The sequence below is a fragment of the Neophocaena asiaeorientalis genome, unplaced genomic scaffold (assembly GCF_003031525.2).
Source record: "Neophocaena asiaeorientalis asiaeorientalis breed wild unplaced genomic scaffold, Neophocaena_asiaeorientalis_V1.1 scaffold206, whole genome shotgun sequence".
Classification (NCBI taxonomy): Eukaryota; Metazoa; Chordata; class Mammalia; order Artiodactyla; family Phocoenidae; genus Neophocaena; species Neophocaena asiaeorientalis.
Window position 1 is genome coordinate 2667758 of NW_020174578.1, and position 24888 is coordinate 2692645.

Below are 24888 nucleotides of genomic sequence, written 5' to 3' on the forward strand. Positions count from 1 at the left end.
AGAATCTAAAAAAATAAAATGAATGTATATAACAAAACAGAAACAGATTCACAGATAAAGAGAACAGACGAGCGGTTACCAGTGGGGAGAGGGAGGGGGCAAGATAGAAGTATGGAATTAAGAGATACAAACTGCTATGTATAAAATAAGTAACCAGGATATATTGTACAGCACAGGGAAGTACGGCCATTGTTTTGTGATTACGTTAAATGGAGTATAATCTATAAAAATACTGAATCACCGTGTTGTACACCTGAAACTAACATAATATTGTAAGTCAACTATACTTTAATAAACAATTTAAATCTAAAAAACTATTATGAGTGCTGTGGGGAGAATATACAGTAGCAGAGCAAGGATGGAAGCAGGGAGACCAGTGGGGAAGGCTTTGCAATGACGTAGGCAAGAAACGATGGCAGTTTGGCCCAGGGTGGTAGCAGCTGGATGGCAAGAGGTAGCTGATTTCTTGGTATATTTAGAAGGAAGAGCAAACAGAATTTGCCAAAGGATTAGATGTGGGGCAGGAGAGGAAGAGAGGAGTTAAGACTAACTCTAAAATGGGAGAATAGAAGAGACGTTTATTGAGATGGGGTGGGCTTAGGGAGGAACGGTCTGGGACCTGTTCTACATGGAATGTCTCCAAGTGGAAGACACCCACATGGAGACGGGCATCAGGCAGCGGGATATGTACACCTGGAACTTACCTCATGCTGACCTGACCCCCAGCTTTGTCCTCTCCCTCCTAGCCAGCCCAGCGTCTTCTCTGTCTTGGCATGACACTGCATGATGTCTTTAAATCTGAGCACTTCCAGCCTCATCCCACACTTCCGACTAGGTTCAATGTCTCCCTGTTCTCATACTACTCCACTCCCTACTCCTAAATCAAAAGGCGAACAGGCGATCAGGACATGTCCTATGCTTGGAGAGCAACCATTTGAAAGCCTTCCCCATCTTACTTCCGTCAATTCCTTTCCAGCACCTCCTAAGCAAAGGCAGAAATGCTTAAGTTGCACTGCAGCCTCAACAAACTACCTCTGAAGCCTTTGTTCCATGTCCTCACCAAGGAAGCCTCTGAGGACGAGGTTTCTCATGTGCCCTGGGATGAGGGAGAGAGTTTTTGGAACAGTGGGAACAAGTTACTTTTCCCCTAGAAAGATATACTAATGCTACCTTATGAAGTAAGCTATCTCTAAAGCTCAGTATCTGAACACACTAAAAGGTAATTTCTCACCCACATCACAGTTTGGTGTGAGTCAGGCATCTCTCCTGGTGGCACTCTTCCACGTGGTGACTCAGGATCCCAGACCCTTCCATTGTGTGTCTCCTCCATTGTAGTCCCTCACTTCCAGCACTTGGCACATTGTATGACCAGGTCTGGAAGTGGCATATGTCACTTCTGCCCACATTCCGTTGTCTGGAACTCAATCCCATGGTTCCACCTAACAGCAGGTGAGGCTGGGGAATCTAGTCTCCCCACCTGCCCAGGAAGAAGCAACAGGACTGGCGAGCATCTCTCCAGTCTCTGACACCAAAAGGTTTACCCCCCCTCCTAGTGATGCATACATTGGTACTTCGGTTTTGCCCTTATTCTCTCGTGAATGTTACAGCGTGATTCTACTTTGCCATGCATGATTCCTCCCAGTGAACCCAAAAGATCGAGCTTCTGAATCAGCAGAGTTGAGGACCAAACCGCACTGACCCAAAGCGCACTCAAGCCGCAAAGTTCCCTCAGTCACATCTTAGCTGGAACAACACTGACCACCGGAGTCATCAGAAAGGCCCAAGCGCATTACCTGTGCTCTGTGCTCTGTTTAATGTGTCAATGAAGTGTGTCCTAAATTTACTTATTTCTAGGATCTCTTCCTCATTCCCCAGCAGGCCCGGTTTTACTGCCCTCACATGCTTCCCATGGCGAGGGAGGGAGCTGAGGAAAGTGACTCGAAAAGGAACAAGGCAGAGGAAGGGAGGGAAAGGACAGGGTAAGGGAGGAAGTAAGCTAAACGGTGAAGACAAAAACCTGTGGGCTTCCCTGGTGGCGCAGTGGTTGAGAGTCCGCCTGCCGATTCTCGGTATACGGGTTCGTGCCCCGGTCGGGGAAGATCCCACATGCCGCGGAGCGGCTGGGCCCGTGAGCCATGGCCGCTGAACCTGCGCGTCCGGAGCCTGTGCTCCGCAACGGGAGAGGCCTACAACAGTGAGAGGCCCGCGTACCACAAAAAAGAAAAAAGAAAAAAAAAAAAAAAACCTATACCTGAGAGGGAGGAAGGGAAGTCAAAGGTGAACATCAGCTCGGGAGAAAGGGTTGGGGGGCCACCCAGCAAGAGGACGAGAGCTGCAGGAGTCCGAGGAGAGGGAAAGGCAGGCGGACGCAGGGAAGGGCGCCCTTAAGAGACCCTGGGGCGGCAGCCGGGGAACCGAGTGCAGCTGTTACTATGGCAGCGGCGTACTTTGGGCTCCAAGGAGCACGAGCATCGATCCTTTGGGAGCAGAACCTGCTCCCACCCGGGAATGGGGGAGCGGGAAGCAGGAAAGAGGCGGAGGTGCAGGGGCGGGTAAGGATGGACCTGAGCGCACGCAGAGACATACCAGAGGGAGGGGGAAAGCTGCCCCTGCTGGAAAGAGCAAGTAAGTGCCCTGTGCTTGGCAGGCTAGCTTTTCACCTCCTGCAGACACTCAAAGCTCCCGCTTCTCAGTCTCAGTTTGAAATAAACACACTTGCCCACCTAGACGACGGGACTGAGGCTGGTGCCTCCCACCCATCCGAGCTGCCCGTGCCTGGGCCTTACCTGGCACACCTGGCCGCACTTGGATGCTTCTCGCCGGGAGTGCAGGCTGCCTCCGGGACTTTCTACTGCTCTGCAGGAAAATCTCAGGGCTGGGGCCTGAGGTCAAGAAGTGCGACGTGGGTCCGGGTGCGTGGGCTGCAATTACGATACTCGAGGGGGCGGCCGGCCCGAGGCGCAGAAACAGCCACAGAATCAGCCGTAAAGGATCGAACTGGCCCCGCTTCCTCTCTGAACGTTGGCCTCCGCGTCCTTCGCTGGGCAATACTTTTCAGACTGCCGGCTAATTAGCAGACAGAGCATGCGCAGAAAAGGTCCCGCTCAACTCCAGGCGCAGGTGGGCAGGGCAGGTCGCGCCCCTCGGGGCAATTTCCCACAGCTGGGCAACCTGCGCCTTCCCTCATTGGTTTCACTCCATCAGATCTGCTTGGATTTTGTTTTTCTCTCTCTCCTTTTGTTTTCTCCGTTGCGTTTCCTCTCTCTTCCTTTCCTTCGTTGTGGGCCACACCTGAGACTTCTCGTGGACGTTACTGAGTCTACAGGGCACTTAATAAGAGGGCAACCCAAGGCCACCCCCATATGAAGGTTTTTTTTCTTCAGGCACCTTGGGGAGCTTGCTTGCATTTTCATCAAGCCGCCTCACTGCCAAACTCCACCCAAGCCTGTCAGTTAAAGTACACGATTTACTTTATGGATGTTTAAGTAACAGAAAGGAACTGCTCATGTACACTGTGCGGTTTGAAAGTAATAACGTTGAGGCTACAGGCCACATAGGAATCCCACGTCATCACTTCAGTTACATCTGAATTGTGGTGGTGACGGTGCCATCTTGCTTCACTCAGTTATCTCCACGTGGGTTAACGCCCTTCCCAGGAATCCCTTATCACCCCTCTCTTGGGTCCTTTTGGCGAGATTCACTGGATCTGGGGGAAGGTGATGGCTGGCTGCTGTTTCTACTGCCTGCCTCTCCAAGGCTTCAAAACCAAGGCTTGTAGGTTCTCCGAGCTGCCTGGGACTACCATGCACGTTTGTGTTCCATTCTTACAGATCTGTTCTTTTTAGCTCTCCCTGTTTCCTTGTGTCCTCGCTCCCAGGGTTCCCTGGCCCTCCCTGCGCTCGGATTCGGCTTATGTTAGTGACTCTTTAGCCTGCGTCTGGAGCAACTACACTAGAAAGTTCCCTTAGCTTGCCACAGCTCCAGGCCCGGCCTTGGCAATCCCGGCCTACCCAGATGTTCCGCTTTACCTTGACTGATACGGATCAGCAGGCCGCAGAGTTCACAAGTCCCAGCTGCGTTCTGCCTCGCAAATAAGCATTCTTAAGGAGCTGCATCTGTTTGCTTTCCCAGAGACACGGCCCCATTTCTCTCCTCCATCTCAGATTCCACTCAGGACAGAGCCACTGTGGAAGAAGGCTAGGCAGCTGGGATGCCTTTAAATAATAAAGTGCCTTTTAGACCCTCAGAGCTGGACTGGGCCTTAGACATCACCTAGTCCGGTGATTCCCAGAGGAGCTGGGAAGGATGAAGAGAGCTGAAACTTGCCAGTGGCAGGAAACACTGCACCCAAGCAGCTGTGACATCCGGGCAGCTCCACTGGGAAATGGGCTCCAAGCCTGGCTGACCACGAGGATCACAGAGGCGCTGAGCTGGCCCCTTTCTGCTGGGCACAGGCTTCCTTCTCCCCTGGGTTTCTTTAAAATGTTAATTTCTTGAAACAGTTTGTCCACCTGTTCTTGTGAAATTTTCCATCCACCCTACTACGCCTTTGGTGGTTTTCTCCTTCCTCTTCAATGTATTTCCTAAGATCCTCTGTTTCTCCACCCACCAACTTGAGTCCCACACAAACACCACAGAAGAGTGTGGACATTCTTACCACTTTATATTTACCACCTGCCCTCATACCTATTCCTGTTCATTTCTCCTAAAGAAAACACCATCCCGATCAGTTCTCCTTCGATCCTGTGCCCAGGTGGCAAACACAGACCCATCTGTACAAACACACACATAACAGGATGTTTAATCCTGCTCTTCCTGAGGCCTCTGTGTTCAAAGGGAATCCCCAAAGGTGGAGAACAGTATAACAGGTGTCATGCCTCTTACATCCTAATGGGTGTCAGACCACTTGCAGGACACCTTGTAAGGTTGAGAAACCAGTGTAGTCAGAGTTAGTCCACTACCCGCCTGCGTCCTATGACAGAGAACCAAGGAGAGACCATTCCTTTGGAGAAATTTCTGATGCTTTGCCCTCCTCTCAAATCATCATGGACTGCTGGGCTTCCTCGGAGAGGCTGGCATGTCTCTGGGGGCATACTGGGAATTAGTACGTAATAAGAGCCTAAAAAATACAAGGGGAAAAGGCTTGAGGTGATGAGAGAGAGAGAAAGAGAAGTGCCTTAGAAGCAATGTGCATTTACACAAGTAACAGTAGAGCAGTGATGTTTCCTGTCCTGGCCAACCAAATGGGTCACGTGCTGGAAGGAAATGACCTGGTGTCATTTCCCAGGAACCTCGCCCGTGAGCACTGCCTGGGAGGATGAACTGACCCAGCAGAAGGGTGGATCCCTGGAGTTGAGAGCCTGAGCGTTGGAGGTTTAAGCGGCCGTGGGGGGAGCTATTGCCTGATTCATTGGAACAGCACCGGGAGGTTCTAGTGGGGAATGTCAGAGAAACCAGAGAAGGAAACCTCGAGTAAAAAGTCAGCTTTGAAATTCTGCCAGAGCCAGAGACCACCAACATTACAGCAGCCAGAAACTGTTCCTTTTTCCTAACCCTCCCCAGGACCAGACATAACAGCTTGCAAGGAGCCAGTGGAGAAAAGAGAAAAGCAGCCATCCTGACCCCTCCTGTACTGCAGGCAGCAGACCTGCGGGAGGGGCAAAGCCCTAGATGGTGTAAATTATTATGTGGGACTGGACATATTCACTACGAAAAGAAATCTGTTCTTGTGATTACAAGGACCGGGGAAATCTTCAGACCTGCCCAGGACTTCCCCCAAGGCAAAAGCTAGTCCACAGAGCGAAGGGGCGCAAGAGGAATTGAGTCCCCCTCGTTCAGCGTAATGAGCACACATCCTGGCACCCAGACAAGGATGACAGTTGAACAGATAAGGATATATCAAACCATTACTTGACCTACAGTAAGAATACTCAGGAAGGATGTGGACCTTGTATATATTTTGACTTGGTCATTCCCACTGTGACGCTTCTCATGGATGGAGGTTGGGCTCACACCCCCAGCAGTGATAATGCTTTATTTTCTTCCAGGTATGTGTCTTCCATTAGGTACCCTGCCACCCGATGAAGCGGGATGGGAGGAGATGACTTGATCATGGGTTTATAATCCAAACCACTAGGCTTTCCATAGAGTCATGAATAACATGCTTTTCTACTCAGTTATACTTTTTACATAAAAATAGAAATCTTTAATAAAACCAGATCAGCATAAACTAGTATTAGTAGAACGTCATTGTTTCAACAGATGAATCATCTATTTCTATAAAGAAATAGGAATAGCTAGATATTTTCTTTCTAATCCAGAGACTCACGTGTGCATACGAACCATTTTAGGACCTTGTTAAAATGCAGACTCCCAGGCCCCGTCACACCCGGGCAGGGCCAGAGAATCTGCATTTTAATAAGCCTTCCTAGCGACTCTGAAGCCTATCGCAACTTAAGACACTGTTTTAATTAGTAGCGATCTATTGCCACTAGTTACTTAACCTAACCTTTCGTTTTTCCCTAGACGTGAGTGGAACTATTAGCTAACCCGGAATCTTTTAATGCGAAGTTTTAACATTTTGGAGGCCGTAGGCGTTAGCAACTTTGCCAAATGTCAAACCTACTAGTATTTCTCTTGTATGGAAAACTAGTAAATTGATTCTAATTACCTGCCTCCTAGTTTACCTCCTGGAATATATATTTGCCCTTTTGGCCGCCCTTCTCTTTGGGTGACGGAAACAAACAAAATGGCCAGTTAGACCGTAGATTCGCAGTGGTTTCCCCATCAGAACCACTGCCCCAGTCAATCACAAACACCTCTGAAGTTTATTCACTAAACACTTTCCAAGCCAAGATCACACACTCAGGATTAGAGACAAGTCAGCTTAAGAGCTTGGGGTTTAAAAATCTAAGCTAGCCCAGTCCATCTAATTGGAATTTAACAAGATTTTTAAATAGATACGGTAATTTCTTCACACATCCAGAGCTAATCAGATAGAAACAGGTGTGACTAGAATAGTAAAAACCAGGAGGGAGGGAATCTAGCCTGCCAAGGATTTAATCCGAGGCTGCGGTCAGTGACCTTTCAGATCCTTTTCCTCTGAGATTCTGCCATTTGTTTTTCTCTATTAAATTTATTCTTCCCTTTGGCTCACTGTTTCAGCCTGCTGAGAACATTTAGGGGCTTGGTTTTATCTTCTAGCATCTTAGTGATTCCCCCAATTTCAATTCCCCCTCCAGTTTGATTCACGTACCTGTGAAGAGGTTCTTTTAAGCTGGTGAGAAAAGCCTGGACCGGGACAGACCCGTAACTTGGGGTTACGGGTACACGGGCGACGGGTACACTGCCCCAGCTTACAATGGACACCTGTAATTGCACCAAAAAAGAGGGCAGAAAGGGAGCAAATACATTTGTTATACACTGTCAGAGACACGTAGCGGGTGTGAGTTAGGGTCAACGTGGGATGGGGCAGCAGGAGGGTGGCAGGGTGGGACTGAAAGCGGGCTCCCGGCATACTCAACACAATCATGAACGGTAAGATCAGCTGCCTTTAGTGAGCATTGACCCGGCATCAGTAACGAGCTAGAAGTGTGTACGCATCATCTCATTTAATTCCCACAAGCCTTCATAGGAAAGCACTGGTGCTGCCAGCATGGGTTCTGGGGCTGAATGGCTTAAGTTTGAACCCTGACGCCAGCACCTACCACTTGTGGCCTTGGGAGAGTTACTTATTTGTTTGAAGATCCTCATTTGAAAATAATGATAGTAATAGCACTAGTCACGGGCTTGTGGAATTAGGTAGGGAACTCTAGCTGCTATTAGAACAGATAAACCCTCAAATCTTAGTGGCTTAACATAATAAAGGTTTCCTTCACAATTGTAACAGTCCAAGTGCGTGTTTGATGGGCAGCCTTCCACGTGGAAATGTAGGGACTCATGTTTCTTCTATTTTGTGACCGTGCAAACTGCTAGGAAGACAGGTATGAGTTGGGGATGGGCTGGGTGGGAGAAGAGACCGGTTATGGACCAGACCTAGAAGCAACATACATTCTACTGAAATACCCAGAAACCAGTCACGTGGCTACTCCAATTGTAAGGCAGGCAAGAAATAGGGTCTGTGTGTCCAGGAGGAAAAAATAAAAGAATCTGGTCTCCTCCATAGTTGAGAGGCTTAAACGTAAATTCCTCGGTTTGGTAGCTGGTACATAGTAAGTGCTCAGTAAATGGTAGTGATTATTAGCATTGCTATCGCACCAGCTCTGGCTACATTCCCTTCCGTGTCTTCTTGATGCCTCTGGTCCAGCTCTCTTAACCTTTCCCTTCGGAATTCCCTCAGATGTAGCCTGACCTTGGATTTGTGATGCCTTGGGGAGTCTCTCTGTAACTCTTGGGAACCTTCAAGCATTAAGTCTGACTCTGTTCTGTGGACACCAACCCCAGCATCTTCTCTGAACCCACTGGCCACTGTAAAAGCAGTGGGATGCGAGGGTGTAGGTAGGATAGAGTGGTTCAGTGTGTATTAGCAGCTCAGGAGAGAGCTCCAGACAGAGATGGCAGAGTCAACATCGTGTCAGCGGTGACTGAATCTATGTGACTAGTGAGAAATGGCATGAAGAATGCGTAACGTGAGAGGAGTGAGGACTGAGGTCAGTCCTGAGAAACACCAACGTGGAAGACAGTGTTTCCCAAACCGCAGGCATCTGTGTACCCCAGGCTTGTGTCACCCGGACTGTGACTTTTCTTAGACTTTTTCTCACTTTAACTCAACTTTAATTTTTCGAGATTATTTAGAAAGGAAACATATTGGTACTGTAATAAATGAGAAAGTAGTATCACTTGTCACCAGTAGCAAGTCCTCCTAAAAATAAGTAAGAATGGAGATAAACAAAAACCTGTTTAGCTGGTGACGATCGGCCAGAAAAGGCTATACGCCTGAGACGGCTTTCCTTTTATTTTTATAGAAGAGTAAAATTAGCTATCATTAGAGAGGTGTTAAAGACGTACTGATTCCAAACTGAGACTCTCTGTTTAACTCAGAAGAATTGAAAGAGAATTAAGAGAGAATCTACTTTCTCGCTACACAAGCCACATTTGAGGCAGGGCTCAAATCCAGAGGGGGCCATCTTACATGGTGTAGAAAGCCCTGGTTGTGACCTTGTACCACCTAAAATTATCCCTCTGCCATCAGTGGTGTGAATCCCTCCCTTTGGGAAAACCGGGAGAGGTGGAGTCATGGCCTCCAGGGGTGGAAAGGTCCAGGGAGTGGTTAGCTTTCAGAGGCTGCAAAAGGATCAGCAAAGTCAGGACTGAAAAGCTCCCTCTGAACTTGGCAACCAGGGCTCACTGGTGTCTTTGGTGGAGTGGATTTAATGGCACAGTGAGGGCCGAGAGGCAGAATGCAGCACTTGAACCGTGAATGGGAGATGACACTGTGGAAACAGCGTTGAGGAGCTTGGCTGTAAAGGAGAGAGTTAAGATTCAGGGAGATCTGTTTTGCATTCTTTTGTAAAACATGGGAGACATTAGAACATATTTTTAGACACTGGGGAAGGAGCTGGATGCTGGTAAGTACTGCAGGGGGGTGACAGTAGATGGATCAAGGTCCCAGTTTGGGGTAGATGAAGAGTGTTCCGGTGAAGAGCACAGGTGGGAGATCTAACCCAGAAGAGGAAAAGGGTCAACTTTTCTTAGTTTGAGGGTAGAAGGTGAGAGCATATCCAAGCCCAGGAACTTTCTTGGGTAGAAGAGTGGAAAGTGGACGGATTTCATGTCTGAAGCCTGATTTTCCTTTGATAAGTAAGGGGTGCGGTTATATCTGTGGCCAAGAGAAAAAGTGAGTGCAGGCTTGAACTACTGGTTCTCCAGTTCAAAGAGTATATTAGCGTTCTCCAGAGAACCAGAACCAATAAGATGTATATATACCTATTGAGAGAGAGAAAGAGAGAGCGAGAAGGAGAGAGAGACTTTAAGGAATTGACTCACATGATTATAGAGGCTGGCAAGTCCAAAATCTGCAGGGTAGGCTGGCACGCTGAAGACCCAGGAAAGGGTTGATGTGACAGCCCAAGTCCAGAGGTGGTATAAGGCAGAATTCCCACTTCCTTCTGGGGACCTCATTCTCTTTTCTCTTAAAGCCTTCAACTGATTGGATGAGGCCCACCTATATCACAGAGGGTAATTTGCTTCACTCACAGTCTGCTGATTTCAATGTTAATATCATCTAAAAAAATACATTCAGAGCAACATCCAGACTGATGTTTGACCAAATATCTGGGTTCAGTGGCCGAGCCAAGTTGACACATAAAATTAACCATTGCAAGTAGTATTAATGATCTCATTTATATCCATAGCAAAACCATGAGGCGATGTAGACAAAGAGAAGACTGTAGAATGTGGAGAGAATCCTCCGGATTCTGGGAGGTTCTTATTGTTAGTAGGTGCTCTGCAGACCCCAGGGTTTCTGATGGAGCCAGAGCTGAAAATGACAACACAGAAGGGTCATGGGGGACAATCTACCCACCCCACCTTCGAGAGGCGCCATCTCAGCATAGAAGGATAGACCCTATGAAAGCAAACTTTCTATATGCAAATTCTGATCTTGAAGTCCCAGTCAGTAACTGCTGAGGACTCCTCTCCTGTCACACTAGCCCCAGGACACAGGTGCTTTCAAGATAACAAAATATAGGAGTTACCTTTTCGTTCATTCTCCTTCTTCTATTTTCACCATGGGTCAAAGGTATATATATTTATTTCATTGAGATCAGTGTGATTATTTATTTTCAAGGCTGCCTTTTCTCAATAGAATTTCTAGTTGAACTTATTCTTTCCCTCATTCATAAGCCTGAGGTCTTTTCATATCCACCCTGTCCTTGGCAAGAATCCTTGGAGAGTAGCCTTGGAGACATACCTAGTGGTAAGCCACCTGCCCTGGACTGAGCGTGGATCTATTCTGGTCACAGGCTTTGTGATCTGGACAAAGGAATTGAATATGTGCCTGTCAAATTGTCAGGCGATACTAAATTTGGTGGGCCAGCTGAATTCTAGCAGAAAATCATGCAAAACAGTGTCTAGCAATTGGGGGAAAATTGGCCCACAGGGAAGACAATTGGATGAAATTCAGTAGGACTACACGGGCCTAGAATTCTAACTCTGGAACCGCAACCAGCTATATTATAACCTTGTAGTTCAGAGACCAAGTCTCAGATACGAGTTGTGCCACACCAAAGAGTTTTGGAGCCAAAGGGACCTTTGAGAAGTCATCCACCCCCTCCCCCATTTTATATGCATCAGACAAAAAGGTTTCTTCCAACTTTGAAAGGTCATGGTTCTCTAAGTTCATGTCTTCTGAGCTCCCCTGATCCAGTGTCCCATCCTCTCCATCAGAATCCCTTGCCCCTGCTCCTCCAGTTCCACAGGGCCGTGCTCAGCACCCTATAGTACCTCCTTCAGATGCCTCAGGTTGTTTACCTTCCTGATTCCCAGGCTAGCTTATCAGCATCTTGACAATGTGATCATGTCTCGTGTATCTCTGCATTTCCAAGGTCTATTATGGTGCCTGGCACATAATTAATGATCAATAAATTTTGGCTGAATAATAATCAAAAGAAACGGCACATTTGCTCATGTATTATGGTTATCATATTTTCTCACCTCTGATGCTCTCCTTTATACACAGCCTAACTCGGTGACTCTCTTAATATTGTAAAGGTCAAAAATTGAACACAACTCACCACAGTTTTGACCAGCACAAAATATAGGGAGAGAAACATACGTTGTATACCTGGACATTTTACTTCTGATAAGAGAAACTGAAGACTGCATTGGCTTATTTTTAAAGCTACATCACATTAAGCTTGTGGTCAGCTGAAATACCATGATGTTTTCCCATGGATTTCCGCCACGCTGCAGCGCTCACATTCTGCACACGCGCAATTGACCTTGAACCCCCAATGTAGGACTTGACATTTTTTGGTTTTGGCTCAAGGTTAAATCCAATCAAAATCACTTTGGATTTGATGCTATCGGTGACTACATGAGCAATCCTTCCTGGATTCGGGTCACTGGCAAATCCGACATGCAGATCTTTTCTGCCTTCATCCCACTGTGTGACAACAATGTTGAAAGGATTGGGGCTAGGACAAGAGCCCCAGTAGTAACCACCCCCTTCCACGTTGATCCAGGATCACTGAAACTTATGAGTAATCAACCATAAACTGATAAATGCACTCCAAAACACTGCCAGACATACCTGATTTCTCCATCTTTTTTTTTTTTGCGGTACGCGGGCCTCTCACTGTTGTGGCCTCTCCCGTCGCGGAGCACAGGCTCCGGACGCTCAGGCTCAACGGCCACGGCTCACGGGTCCAGCCGCTCCGCGGCATGTGGGATCTTCCCGGACCGGGACACGAACCCGTGTCCCCTGCATCGGCAGGAGGACTCTCAACCACTGCGCCACCAGGGAAGCCCTGGTCTTTTTTTTTTAATTTAACTATAGCTGATTTACAATATCGTGTTAGTTTCAGGCTTCTGATCTCGTAATGCTGAACACATGAAAGCCATGAATGGTACCCACAGTATCAAGAGGCCAAGCTGATTGGCACAAGATACCAGGAACTTAGAAGATCTTCTAGGAAAAAAGATGTCAGAATTTGAGATGGAGGTCACAGGGCAGGCTCACTCCTTCCCTGATAAGACCTCAGGTTGCTCTCATGGGTAGAAGATGACAGAAGCAAGAGGTAACAGGAAACCATCCTGATGGGAGCAGGAGTTTTCCTCTCACTCCTACTCTCCTTGTTCAGATTATAAGCTTTGAAATGAGGTGGGGGATATCCATGTTCTTGCTTCCATAATACGTCAAACAATGAGATCAATAAAATATCCTAAGGTTTAGGATACGCCAGGTTTTGTCTTTTCCACCTGACTCTGGAACTCCAAAAAGCCGTAAGCTTTCAAAAAGTGACCCAGTGACAAACTCATTTTATGGAAGAGTATTAAAGTTTAGGTTTTTAAAAGGTAGCTTAGAAATGAAGCAGTCAAACTGTCTCCTTTTATAGGTAAGGACACTGAAGTCCAGAGAGGTTCAATGACTTGCCAAAGGTCACAAAAGATGGAGCTGGCCCTTGAACCCAGAGCTTTGCAGCTCAGGGCTCCCTTTAGGGCAACTTGCTGACGCCCTTTCGCACACGAGTTGTAGCTTCTCTGTTACCCTTTATTTCTGTTCTTTCCAATTCAAAAATGTTTTTTCTTCCTAGACAAGAGCTAAAGAGGGCAGAGTTTGGATAGTTCTGGCTTCTGCTAATAGCATGCGGCATTTTCTGAGAGTGGGAATGTGGAAGGTGGTAAATGTAGAGACAGATAAGCCAGTAAGGGAAAAACAGGGTTGGTAGGGAATGAGGAGGCACAGGTGTAACACAAAGAGACCAGGGAGGTCATGGTTGACCACAGATGGAAGCAGGCAGCAATGGAGTGCTACTGCTGAAAAGCCAAAGTGATACTGGGATGTATTTATAGAAGGATGACATGCAAAGCCCAGGAAGCAATCATTAGGCTACAATCTACATTAGTCAGATCTCTATTGAATATGATGCCCATTTTGTCACACTTTGAAATGTGAGAGCCCGGTGTAGTGGGGGGATAAAAAGGGACAGGAAATCATTACTTCGAGTAAAAGTGAAGGAATCTGGATCGCTGAAAGCAACCCCTGCTCCCATCCCACCCATTGCCTGATTGCTCAAGCAGGTAGGGGGACAGGGAGGGAAGGGGAAGGAGAGTCAGCCAGAAATTTCCCTCTAAGCTGCTGGTCTCTCAGCATAGAATTTTAGAGGCTGATTCTGTCTCCTTTCCTTCCAGTCAAGGTTAAGATCCCCTGCCTGAGGTCTCTCCCTGCAAAGAGTTGAAGGCCTAGCATCATCAGCTCTTATTGATTAAAGGTGGCTTCTTTACCAGCACAGAGCCCTTACCGAGTAAGTTACCACTTCCACATGCCGGTTACAGGAAGTTCAAGAGCAAAGTGGCTGAGGAGACTCAGCCTCATCACTGGAACCCCACGCTGACCACAGCAGCCTCGTGGCCTCCACCTGATTTCGGACTTGTTCTCAGCCTGTATGTGAAAGATTTTCTCTTTCAAAAAGAAGTCTTTAGGGGGCTTCCCTGGTGGCGCAGTGGTTGAGAGTCCGCCTGCCGATGCGGGGGACATGGGGTCGTGCCCCGGTCTGGGAGAATCCCACATGCCGCGGAGCGGCTGGGCCTGTGAGCCGTGGCCGCTGAGCCTGCGTGTCCGGAGCCTGTGCTCCGCAACGGGAGAGGCCACAACAGTGAGAGGCCCGCGTACCGCAAAAAAAAAAAAAAAGAAGTGTTTAAAAATAGAAGTATAGTTGATTTACAATGTTGTGTTAGTTTCTGGTGTACAGCAAAGTGATTCAGTTATACATATACATTCTTTTTCAGATACTTTTCCATTATAGTTACTAAAAGGTATTGAGTATAGTTCCCTGTGTCCCTATATAGTAGGTCCTTGTTGTTTATCCATGTTATATACAGTAGTGTGTATTCTCACTCAGTCTTAAGCAAATCTGAAGCTGTGGGCATCTACATCACTATTGCCTTTCCTCTGTACAAGAACTGCTTTATGTAACAGCATGTTGAGTGTGATGGCATAGACAGGTCAACCTCAGAGCCTCAACTCGACTTCCTGAAGTTAAAAACATAGGATTTTTCTGGTTTCAGACATATCTTATGCAGTAATTCCATATTTTGGAGAAAGGTGGTGATGTCTTTAAAACAATCCTCTGTCATGTCTCCTTTGCCCTTCTACAGAGATTTTAAGCTTCATTTAATCTCTCCTAAAAAAAAAGAAAAAAGAAAAAGAAAGGCACACGATGGAGAAAGACCCTTGTAGATATCACATACTAGGTTCTTGCAGGCCAAAGAATACAAGTAGAAAAGTCCTTGTGCTGGCTTTCCCCATCACTTCCCAAAAGAAATTTCCATTAAAAATAAAAAATAAAAAGGACAATGCTTCCCACCTGCAATGGGAGAACTCGAGAAGCCAAGTCCCCTACGGCTGATGCTGTGGGCCAGATGGTCCTTGCTTCTCCATAGGAACGTGGGCCCTGCTTGCTCTTTCTGGTCCCAAGGCTCAGGGGTCCTCTCTCTTTTAGTGAGAGGGGCCAAGGAAGTGGGGGGTGTAACAGAAAGTGGCCTAGTCCTCAAGTACATGTTACCTGACTCGCAGAAGACCAAGTGTGCCAACATACAGAGGCCATGAAAGGTTGGGGACATAGGCTTTGTGGTCAGACAGACCTGGGATTGAATATCAATCCCTTCTCCCAGCACAGGGTGAGTCTCAACTGTGTCCAAGGACAAAGCCACACACCTTCCAGAAACTGCTGGTCTCCTATAGGATTAAACCACATGTCTGGTGTTTTTCATTTAATGCTTTATCTTGTACATCTTTCTATACCAACCCACCAAGACTGACCTTGATCGCTTTCTTGGCTGTATGGCATTCCACTCTATGGCCACGTTCACTTTTGCCATTTCCCAAGAATTAAAGTCAATGTGTTTCTGATTTTTGCTATAGCAGACAACACTGCAATGAATATCCTTCTACAAATATGTGTACACGAATACAGCTGGAGGAAAATTCCCAGAAAGAGAATTGCTGCAAATGTCTTTACAATTTTGATATTGTCAAATTGTCCTCTACAGTGCCTCCACTGATGCTGCCCAAGAAGTCTTCTTTCTGAAGGTGGGACAATGGGCATGAGGGTGAATGAACTAACAATGTCTTTTGTTATTCTTCTACTCTCCAACAAAGCGTTGTTGCTACTATTTGGGGGGTCCTTGGCCGTTGACTCCACGGAAGATGAGAACCCAGTTGTGCTTTTCCCAGAGGGGACATCTGCCAGAATCCAGGCTTATTTTTGGCAACTGGGTGACACGCTCCCTGCATTTCCAGGGGATTCTTGGCTTCCCTCAACAATGACCTATTTGTGGCTGAATATTTAGCTGTTCTCTCAATCCTGATGTCTGGTCTACAGCCTATTTTGAGATTTGATAGGTTGTTTTCCAGCAAAAACTGTGGATGCAAACCCCAAAATAGAGTCTTACACTCCGTTATTTGTCTGGGAAGGGTTCATGGGTAAAACCTGTTTTTATTTTTATTATTTAATTTTCAAACTTTTATTATGGGAAATTGCAGACATATACAAAAGTAGAGAAAATAGTGTGATGAACCCCTATATACCTACCACTCGGCTTCAGTGACCAATCCATGACCCATCTTGTTTATGTATACCCCAACCAATTCCCCACCTCCTGTATCATTTTCAAGCAAATCCAAGACATTTTATCACTTCATTCATAACTGTTTCAGTGTCTGCCCTTGAAACGTAAGAACTTAAAGAAAACATATTACTGCTACACCTAAAATGACTAACAATATACTAAAATATATACAAATAACCCAGTCAGTGTTCAGATTTCCAAATGCCTCATAAAATGATTTAAACAGGATTTTTAAATGTTAGAAAAGCAAATACTGAGGACCAGGAGATCTGAGTTCAAGTCTTAGATCTGTCGCTCTCTCCTTGGGTGACTTTAGATAATTCTGACTGCCACTGCCCCTGTTTCTTGGACTTTGGGGGGCTGGAAAAGACAAACCTCACCACTTTCAGGTGATGCTAATCATTTGAGGAAAGGAACCAGAAAAAATGGTAAAAACTGAAACTAGAGTCAAGTTTGAATTTCTATATAATAGTGACCAGATCAATAAATGTCTGCTGAATTCAATAAAATTTACAAAATCTGTCTACTCTTATCCCCATGAAAGAGATGTTAGGGTCAGGAGGGCCTTATCTTTTCCTCTTGGCAGCTAAGTGCTTTTCAGAATGAAGTAGATATGGGAGCTGCTTTCATTTTAAAGCACATAACCTTAATATAGTATTTGTTTAAACCCACAGATATTCCTCTAAACTATCCCCCTGCTTTTTGGAGTCTGGAAATAGGGCAAGGGGAGAGGAAGAAAGAAGATAGATTTGTCAGTGGTTCTGGACGTCAAGCAATGCCACTGGGAACTCTCTTATCCAGTCAGATAATGTATGCATATATAAATTAGAAAGTGCCATAAATCTGTGATTAGAAAAATGAGGGTCTCCAGATGGTCCTGAATCACTCCTAGCATTTTCCCCTTTGAATTTCTATTAGCAGCAATCAGTTTTCTCTTCCAGAGAAAAATTCTCTATAAAATGTAGGAAAGGGAAGTAGCCAAATAAAGACACAGATTGACAGGACACTGAAAATATTGCTAAAAACTCTTGAAGGTCTTTTTTTCTTTTTTAAGACCATTGCACGTACCTTCTCCTCGCTCTGTGTATGTGCCGGGGCACGGGAGGTGATGGAGCCTGTGGTGTAAAGGGAGGGAAAGAGAAACGAACAAAAGAAGAATCTGCATTTCTCATCACGGTTTGGCGAAGGCAGAACGGAGAACTCCTTCCCGAGCTGGTGGATCGTGGCTGCCAGGAAAGCTGTGTGTCTCTATCTTCTCAATGAGAGGGATCCTTTAGCAGCAAAACGGCTTGGCAAGGATGAGGGGCGGATACCTTTTCTCTCTTTCAAAGACAACAGTGCTTAGGGTTTGAAGAGGCTGGATTTCTGCTGTTTGAACGTCTGCGGGGCACAATCTCTGTCCTTCTCCTGAACACACACGCCCACACATGTAGTTGTGATACCTGCTTCCCCTAAACATACAGGGGACCCTGACCAGCCACCCTTCTGTTGAAAGGTGAAGAGTGTGCCCCTTACTGTCGGGTCAGGGAGGGAGAGAGAGATTGCATATGGGGGAGCTGGGGCAGGGGGTCGTCACAGAGGTGAGCCTGGGAGAAGCCAGGTGGCTTCTGCGGCTAGGTGCAGGGCCACTATCCTCGGCTGCCCAGAACTGATCCAAGCAACCAGAGGAAGATTCACAATTACCTAGGCAACCAGATCACAGGCCAAGCTGTTACCTGGCAATCCCCCTAGACCCCTCCTCTCCTCCCCGCTACACTCTCTGTTTCTCCCAATGCAGCTCACACACTCTTTCTCCACTTTGCTATGCCTCGAAGATCACAAGATTCTTGTGGAAAACGGAGATCCAAGACGTCGGGAAAGAGAAAACATTTTCTAAGTGCAGGTGGGAGGACGCAGTTTGAATGACCTCCTCCCACTGGTGACTGGAGAGAGAGGGATGGGACCGGGGTCAGGGAGAAGAGGGACATGGGGTGGCGAACAGCAAAGCTGGAATATCAGGCAGTTTATTTGCTCATTGATTCCAAACCATGAAAACTGAGCAAAATTAGAGGGGAGAGTTTATTCCCATTCCCATTTCCCTTTCTGCCCCTCCCCGTCTCCTTTCGGAGGTCTTATCATAGAAACTTGCCTTTAAGCCCATCGGGTTCCTATCCGGTGGGCACTGGCCTCCTTTCTTTCATTCATTCATTCCACACACATCATTTTGTGCCTAACTATGGGTCAGGCGTCGTGCTGGGCTCTGAGGCTGTAAAATTAAAGACAGACATTATCTCTGTTCTCTTGGAACTTAAAGTGTTTAGCAGAGGGGACTGACAAAAACAAGCAGACTCACAAAATAATTGAAAATTAGAATAAAAATGCAGTGATGCGAAACAAGAGCAAACGCAAAGCAAGGGCTTGCGGTTAAGCCTAAGAGGAAGGGACTTACTTTTTGTTCGTTTGTTTTTTATTTTTTGAAAATTTTATTTTGAAATATTTTTAGGCAGAAGAGTTGAGTTCTTATATATACCAAGCTTCCCCTAGTGTTCTTTATAATAGTTTTATGGAAGTATAATTGATCTATAAAGAGGTGCACACATTTAACGATTTGAGGGTCTGGACATCTGCAAACACCTGTGATATCATCACCCCAATTAAGATAACAGATATACCCACCACCTTCCAGAATTTCCCTGTGTCCCTTTTGTGTGTGTGGTAAGAACACTTACCGTGAGATCTACCCTCTTAACAAATTTATTTTGAAATGCACAATCCTGGATTGCTAACTACGGGCACTCTGTCCTAGAGCAGATCTCTAGAATTTATTCATCTAGCAAAACTGAAACTTTGTACCCGTTGAATAATAACTCCTCATTTCCCTCACCCTCCAGGCCCTGGCAACCACTATGGTATCACCTGCTTCTATGAGTTTGATTATTTTCAATAAGTGGAATCATGCAGCATTGGCCCTGTGACTGGCGTATTCATTTACCAAAATATCTTCCAGGCCCATCCATATCATTGCAAGTGGCAGGATTTCTTTCTCTTTTAAGACTGAATAATATTCCTTAGTATATACATATCACATTTCCTTTATCCATTCATCCATCGATGGACATCTGAGTTGTTTCTACATCGTGTCTATTGTGAATAGTGCTGCAATGTACATAGCAGTGTAGATACTAAAACTTAGGGGATGCAGCAAAAACAGTACTAAGATTACTTTTAATTAGATGGTCAGGGAAGGCCTTTATGAAGAGGTGTCATGTAAACCAAGACCTGAAGGGTGATTGGGAGTAAGGGAAAGAGGTAGAGATTGTCCTCAGCAGGGGAACCTCAGGGGATGCTGTAAAGACAGGGACACCTGGGCATTGCTGGAGGAACTGGAATTAGACCAGCATGGCTTCAGATTTGTGTGTAGGTTAGGCAGATGGGGATCAATAGAGAAGTCAGACGAACTAGGGCTTCGGAGGCCATGGAAGGTGTTTGGATATTATTCTTAGTTCTACAGCAGGCCACTGAATGGGTTTAAGCTTGAGAGTGGCATGATCAGATGTACATTTTCATTTCAGTAGGCCTGCCCGGTACAGACCAGATGGGAGGGCACCAGAGAGGAGGGACATGTACCCCTAGGTAGATTACTGAGCTGATCCAGGTGAGAGATGATGGGGGCCAGGTGAAAGAATACAGGATGTATTCCTAAAACAGGACCCAGGTTTTAAGTTCTTTTGCGCTTTGTTTATCCCTTTAGGAGGAAAAACACAATATATAATAAAAGAAAGTAGTGAAGAGGCAGGCTCTGTAATCATGTCCTGACACCTACCTCCTGCGTGACCTTGGCAAGTTGCCCAAACTCACGTATGGAAGACGCAAGTTCTTATAAAGACTGAATAAGATAATTAATGTAAAGCGATAAGTATGACGCCAGGTACACAAAATGCTCAAAAACTGGAAGCTAATGTTAGTGGTCATTGAAAACTCCAAACCAAGCAGCCTAATTTCTGGTCAAGTAAAATTATCATGGGGGCGAGAATAGGGAGTGCTTTCCTTCAACTCCAACTATGAACCTGTAACAAAATAGGAAGAAGATGTGCACTTATGGCAAGAGGGGACTGATAATGCAGGATGTTTAAGGGTTTGGAGATACAAGCTACATGGCAGAAAGAAAGTACGTAACAGTCATTAAGAATATGAGTTTTGGCCGAGTAATATTCCAATGCATGTGTATATGACATCTTCTTTATTTCTGAGCCATAAAAAAGAACGGAATAATGCCATTTGCAGCAACATGGGTGGACCTAGAGATTATCATATTAAGTGAAGTAAGTCAAACAGAGAAAGACAAATTATCATACGTATCATATGATATCACTTGTATGTGGAATCTAAAAACAATGATATAAATGAACTTATTTACAAAACAGAACTAGACTCACAGACATAGAAAACAAATTTTTGGTTACCAAAGGGGATAGTGGGGGGGCGGCAGGGATAAATTAGGAGTTTGGGATTAACAGATATATACTACTATATATAAAATCGATAACCAACAACAGCCTACTGTATAGCACAGGGAACTATATTCAATGTCTTGTAATAACCTATAATGGAAAAGAATCTGAAAGTTTACATATATATAAAACTAAATCACTTTGCTGTACACCTAAAACTAACACAGCATTGTAAATTAACTACACTTCAATTACAAAAAAGTTAAAAAAAAGAATTTAGATAGGGAGCCTGCACCAGCAAGAGAGCCATCACCCAAGATAACTTTGTTTTATATAAGGAAGACTTCTCAGATTGGCAAGGCAAATGTTCATTTACCAAACGTTTGCTCTTCCCATCTCCCTGTGAGTTGTCTTTCTCCCCTTTGAAGTCCCAGACCACTACCACCTTCTCCTTAGCTCAGAAAAGCATTAAAAAAAAAAAAAAAAAAAGAATATGAGTTTTGGATCTAGATTTTGAACCCTAGCTGTGTGAACCTCGGGGATGTCACCTAACCTCTCTGAGCCCATTTCTAATACAAAGGTGGCGAATGGCCATGCTGTCTGTCTAGGGTCATGGTGAGGAGTGAATACATTAAAAGTCTTGCTTGGCATGACGCCTAGGACCTAGCAAGGACTTGATCAATGGAAGCTGCTGCAGAAAGGGATGAATTTATGCTAATGTGTTGGGGGTCAGAAGATCCATCTCCAAAGAAGGTAATGCTTGTCTGCAATGACAAGGACGTCACTGGAAAATGAGAGTCTATTTCCACTGTGCTTCTCTGACCCTCAGTAGGACTATCACTGTGCTGATTCCACAAATGAGGTGCTTTAAAGAACACAAATGTATCTTCTCACAGTTCTTGAGGCTAGAAGTCCGAGATCAAGGTGTTGGCAGGGCTGGTTCCTTCTGAGTCTGAGGGAGAATCTGTTCCCGCCTCTCCCCTCGCTCTGGTGACTTGCTGCCAATCTTTGTTGTTCCTTGGCTTGCAGATGAGTGATCTTCCTTGGCTTGTGTCTTCATCTTCATGTGTTCGTGTCTCTGCATCCAAATTTCCTCTTTTTATAAGGACACCCGTCAAATTGGATTAGGGGACCATCCTAATGACCTCATCTTAACTTGATCATCTGCAAAGACTGTTTCCAAATAAGGTTCCATTCACAGGTACTGGGGTTTAGGACTTCAATATCTTTTTGGTGGGGACACAATTCAACTCACAACAGTCAGTATACCAACACCATAACAGATTAAGAGACTAGACTAAGCCTCCACAGTTAGTATGAAGATTGCGAAGGCGGGAGGGGAGCTGATTCTTCAGAGACAGGCTCTGCCAATCATACTACCTGGGAGGCCCCTTCTCACTTATTCAAATGCTCCCAAATAGGCAGCAGCAGTTTGCTTACAGGTAACCCAACAATCACACCCATATCTCCTCTATAATATTTGTAGCAGCCCCTATACAAATAAGCAAGCATCCACCCTGCTTTCTACATGCTATGTCTCAACTTTTGTCATGAGTCAGCCTTGATATTGCACCACTGGGCCGCTGTGACTATTGTCCAGGCATGCACTGCACAAATCTAGAGGATGCCATTTACATTATAGTCTATTTTGTACAAAAATATGCAGAAACCCTGAGACCACATCCAATTCCTACACTCTAGTTCTTCTCAACTGTTTTTCCCCATCTCCAGCTATGTATTCGGGCTTAGTGGTGGGACTCAACTATGTGTGTGTATGTGTGTGTGCACGCATGCACATGTGTGTATGTGTTTAAAGAAGGGGAGAAGAAAGGAGAGGAGGAGAGGAAGAGGGAGAGAAGGGGAGAGACAGAAAGACAGACTGGAGGGAGGAAGGGAAGAGAAATGAGGCATGCAACAGACCACAATAAAATATTCTGTGTATGATCCTTCAAAAGGCTACTAACAAGAAAAATAATACTCTAAGTTCTGATAGTTTTATAAGAAAATCCATTAAATTATGGAGAACAATTCAACCAGTAGCTTAGCAATTGGCAGAACCATTGTGCTAATCATTAAGGGATAAAAGAGGGGCAAAATGAAAAGCAGAGCTTCACTGTCGTGTACTTGAAGGCCATGTGTAAGACTTAAAACTGAGACAGATTTCCAGATCAAGTCTGGAGCTGGTGCTTGAAGTCTGGCCTCATTTCAACAGCATTTTGATGTTGAAGCAGGAGATGATGAAGGACTGAAGAATGAAGCTGCAGTGCAGGGGAGAAAACGTTCCTGATTTTTATAAGCCGTTATGTCACTTGTGCTGCATAACGGGCAGGCTTACCATGATTTTAGCAAATAACAGCTAGAAAGTAAGGATGTCAGGTGTTACTGGTGATGGTCTTCTTTGGGTGGTGGGATGTAGTAGATCTCCTCCTACTTCTTGTGGTTTGTTCGTTTTGTTTTCCTTATTTGCATTTTTCTCAATGAAAATAATTTCTTAAAGGTAAGAATCCCCTTTTTAAACTTTAAGTTCTTGGTGCAGACAAGGTGGCAATTCAAAAATTTTTCCTCTACAATGGCTAAAAGCCATTGCGTATTTTAGTTCCAGAAAAGTGTTCAGTATCGGAGGAACTGGGTTATTCTAGAAGAAAATATATATGCCTGGATATGCAACATTCAGTAAGATGAATCCACACTTGGCCTTCAAAATAGCTAAGGACAGATTTTATTTTTACTTAGTCCTAATTTTACTGTAGATGAAGCTCAATCCTTCAACACTTGAAAGTTATATTAAAAGGCAGACCTCTAGGGGCTAGAACCCAAATCCTCAAGCTTGGATAGCTAGAGTCCTTTCTGAAGGCCAATTTGTTTTTATGACCATTTGGTTCAGAATTAATGAGAACTACTTTGCATAGATATCATTTTATATTCTAAACAGTACCTTTTGGGGATTCTTCCACTCACCTTGTAGATATAGATTATCAAAGTAGATTTTTTTTTTCTGTTCCCAAACCATTACTGTGCTAGTCTATGAACCTCAGAGATAATTATCTTTTAAGGCCCACAATTTTACAACATTTATCAAGTTATTAAAGCCACCAATTATGGTATTAAATACCCAAGGAATTTAGAGACTGTTGGAGGAGTTAAGAAAACCAACTTCAAATATTCCACTGGGGGGAAGGGGCACATGGGACAAGAAAAGCTCTGTGTCTTGGTTGAATCCTCGTATTTTCACATCTTTTGGAATGTTTCTTTTTTCTTCTAAAAGAAGAGATAATTCTTCCTGTGAAAAAGATGCTCAGAAGGCAACTGATGACTCTATAAAATTTTAGAGAGGTCTCGATGTCCCCAAGTCTATTAAACCACTAAAATGATTTTTGACCCCCTCAAAGGACACAACGGTGGAAATATATTGCCATAGATGGAGAACCTTATGTTATAATATGGACGGTGAAGATCTGGGATCCACAGTGCCAGATATGTTAACTCCATTCAAAAATATCTTTGAATATCCATCTTGGGGCTGGAAAATATCTTTGAATGTCCACTTCCATTTCACTTGGTAGGTTCAACCCATACTAAGAAGCTGGGCTATGGGGAGATGAAGTGTGAATAATGATTCATCAATATCACGGCATGATGAAAATCTTATTTTGAGTCCCACAGTTGTGTAAACAGCACGGTGGAATCACGCTGCACTGAATATTCAACTTACAACAGATCCTGTTTCTGCTCCACTCTTCCTCCCTCTATCTGTGTTTCCCAAAATCTGATCCAGGGACTATTATACCTGTATCCCTGGAATGCAAATTGCCTTCACATCCTTATCTTCTCACCCTATTGAAAACCACACCCTCTGGCACTTCCTCCCCATTCTCTGATTTATTTTTCTCCGAATAACTCATCACCGTGTTGACTACTACTTATTTTATTGTCTCTCCCTGCCCACACTACAGCATAAGCTCCTTGAAGGCAGAGATGTCCATCTGTTTTGTTCACCGCTCTATGCCTGTGAGCCAACACTGTGCCTGATACAAAATATGCACTCAGAAAAAAACCCTCGTCAGTCAGGTTGGCACACGCTCAGAGAGCCGTGCAGGTGCATTGTCTCTGCACATGGCCTTCCACCACCATCTTGAGTTGCAGTGTCAGGGGCAGTGCTTCCGCACAC

At 45.1% G+C, this 24888-nt stretch overlaps 1 protein-coding gene across 1 annotated transcript in view; it reads right to left on the reverse strand.

The window, feature by feature from the left end:
• AGK (acylglycerol kinase) overlaps positions 1-4446 on the reverse strand; it is a 120844-nt gene extending 116398 nt beyond the window's left edge. The window contains exon 1 of the mRNA XM_024758051.1: positions 2787-4446. The gene's annotated coding sequence lies outside the window, so the exon portion shown is untranslated. The remainder of the gene's footprint in view (positions 1-2786) is intronic.
• Positions 4447-24888: the final 20442 nt, after the last annotated feature.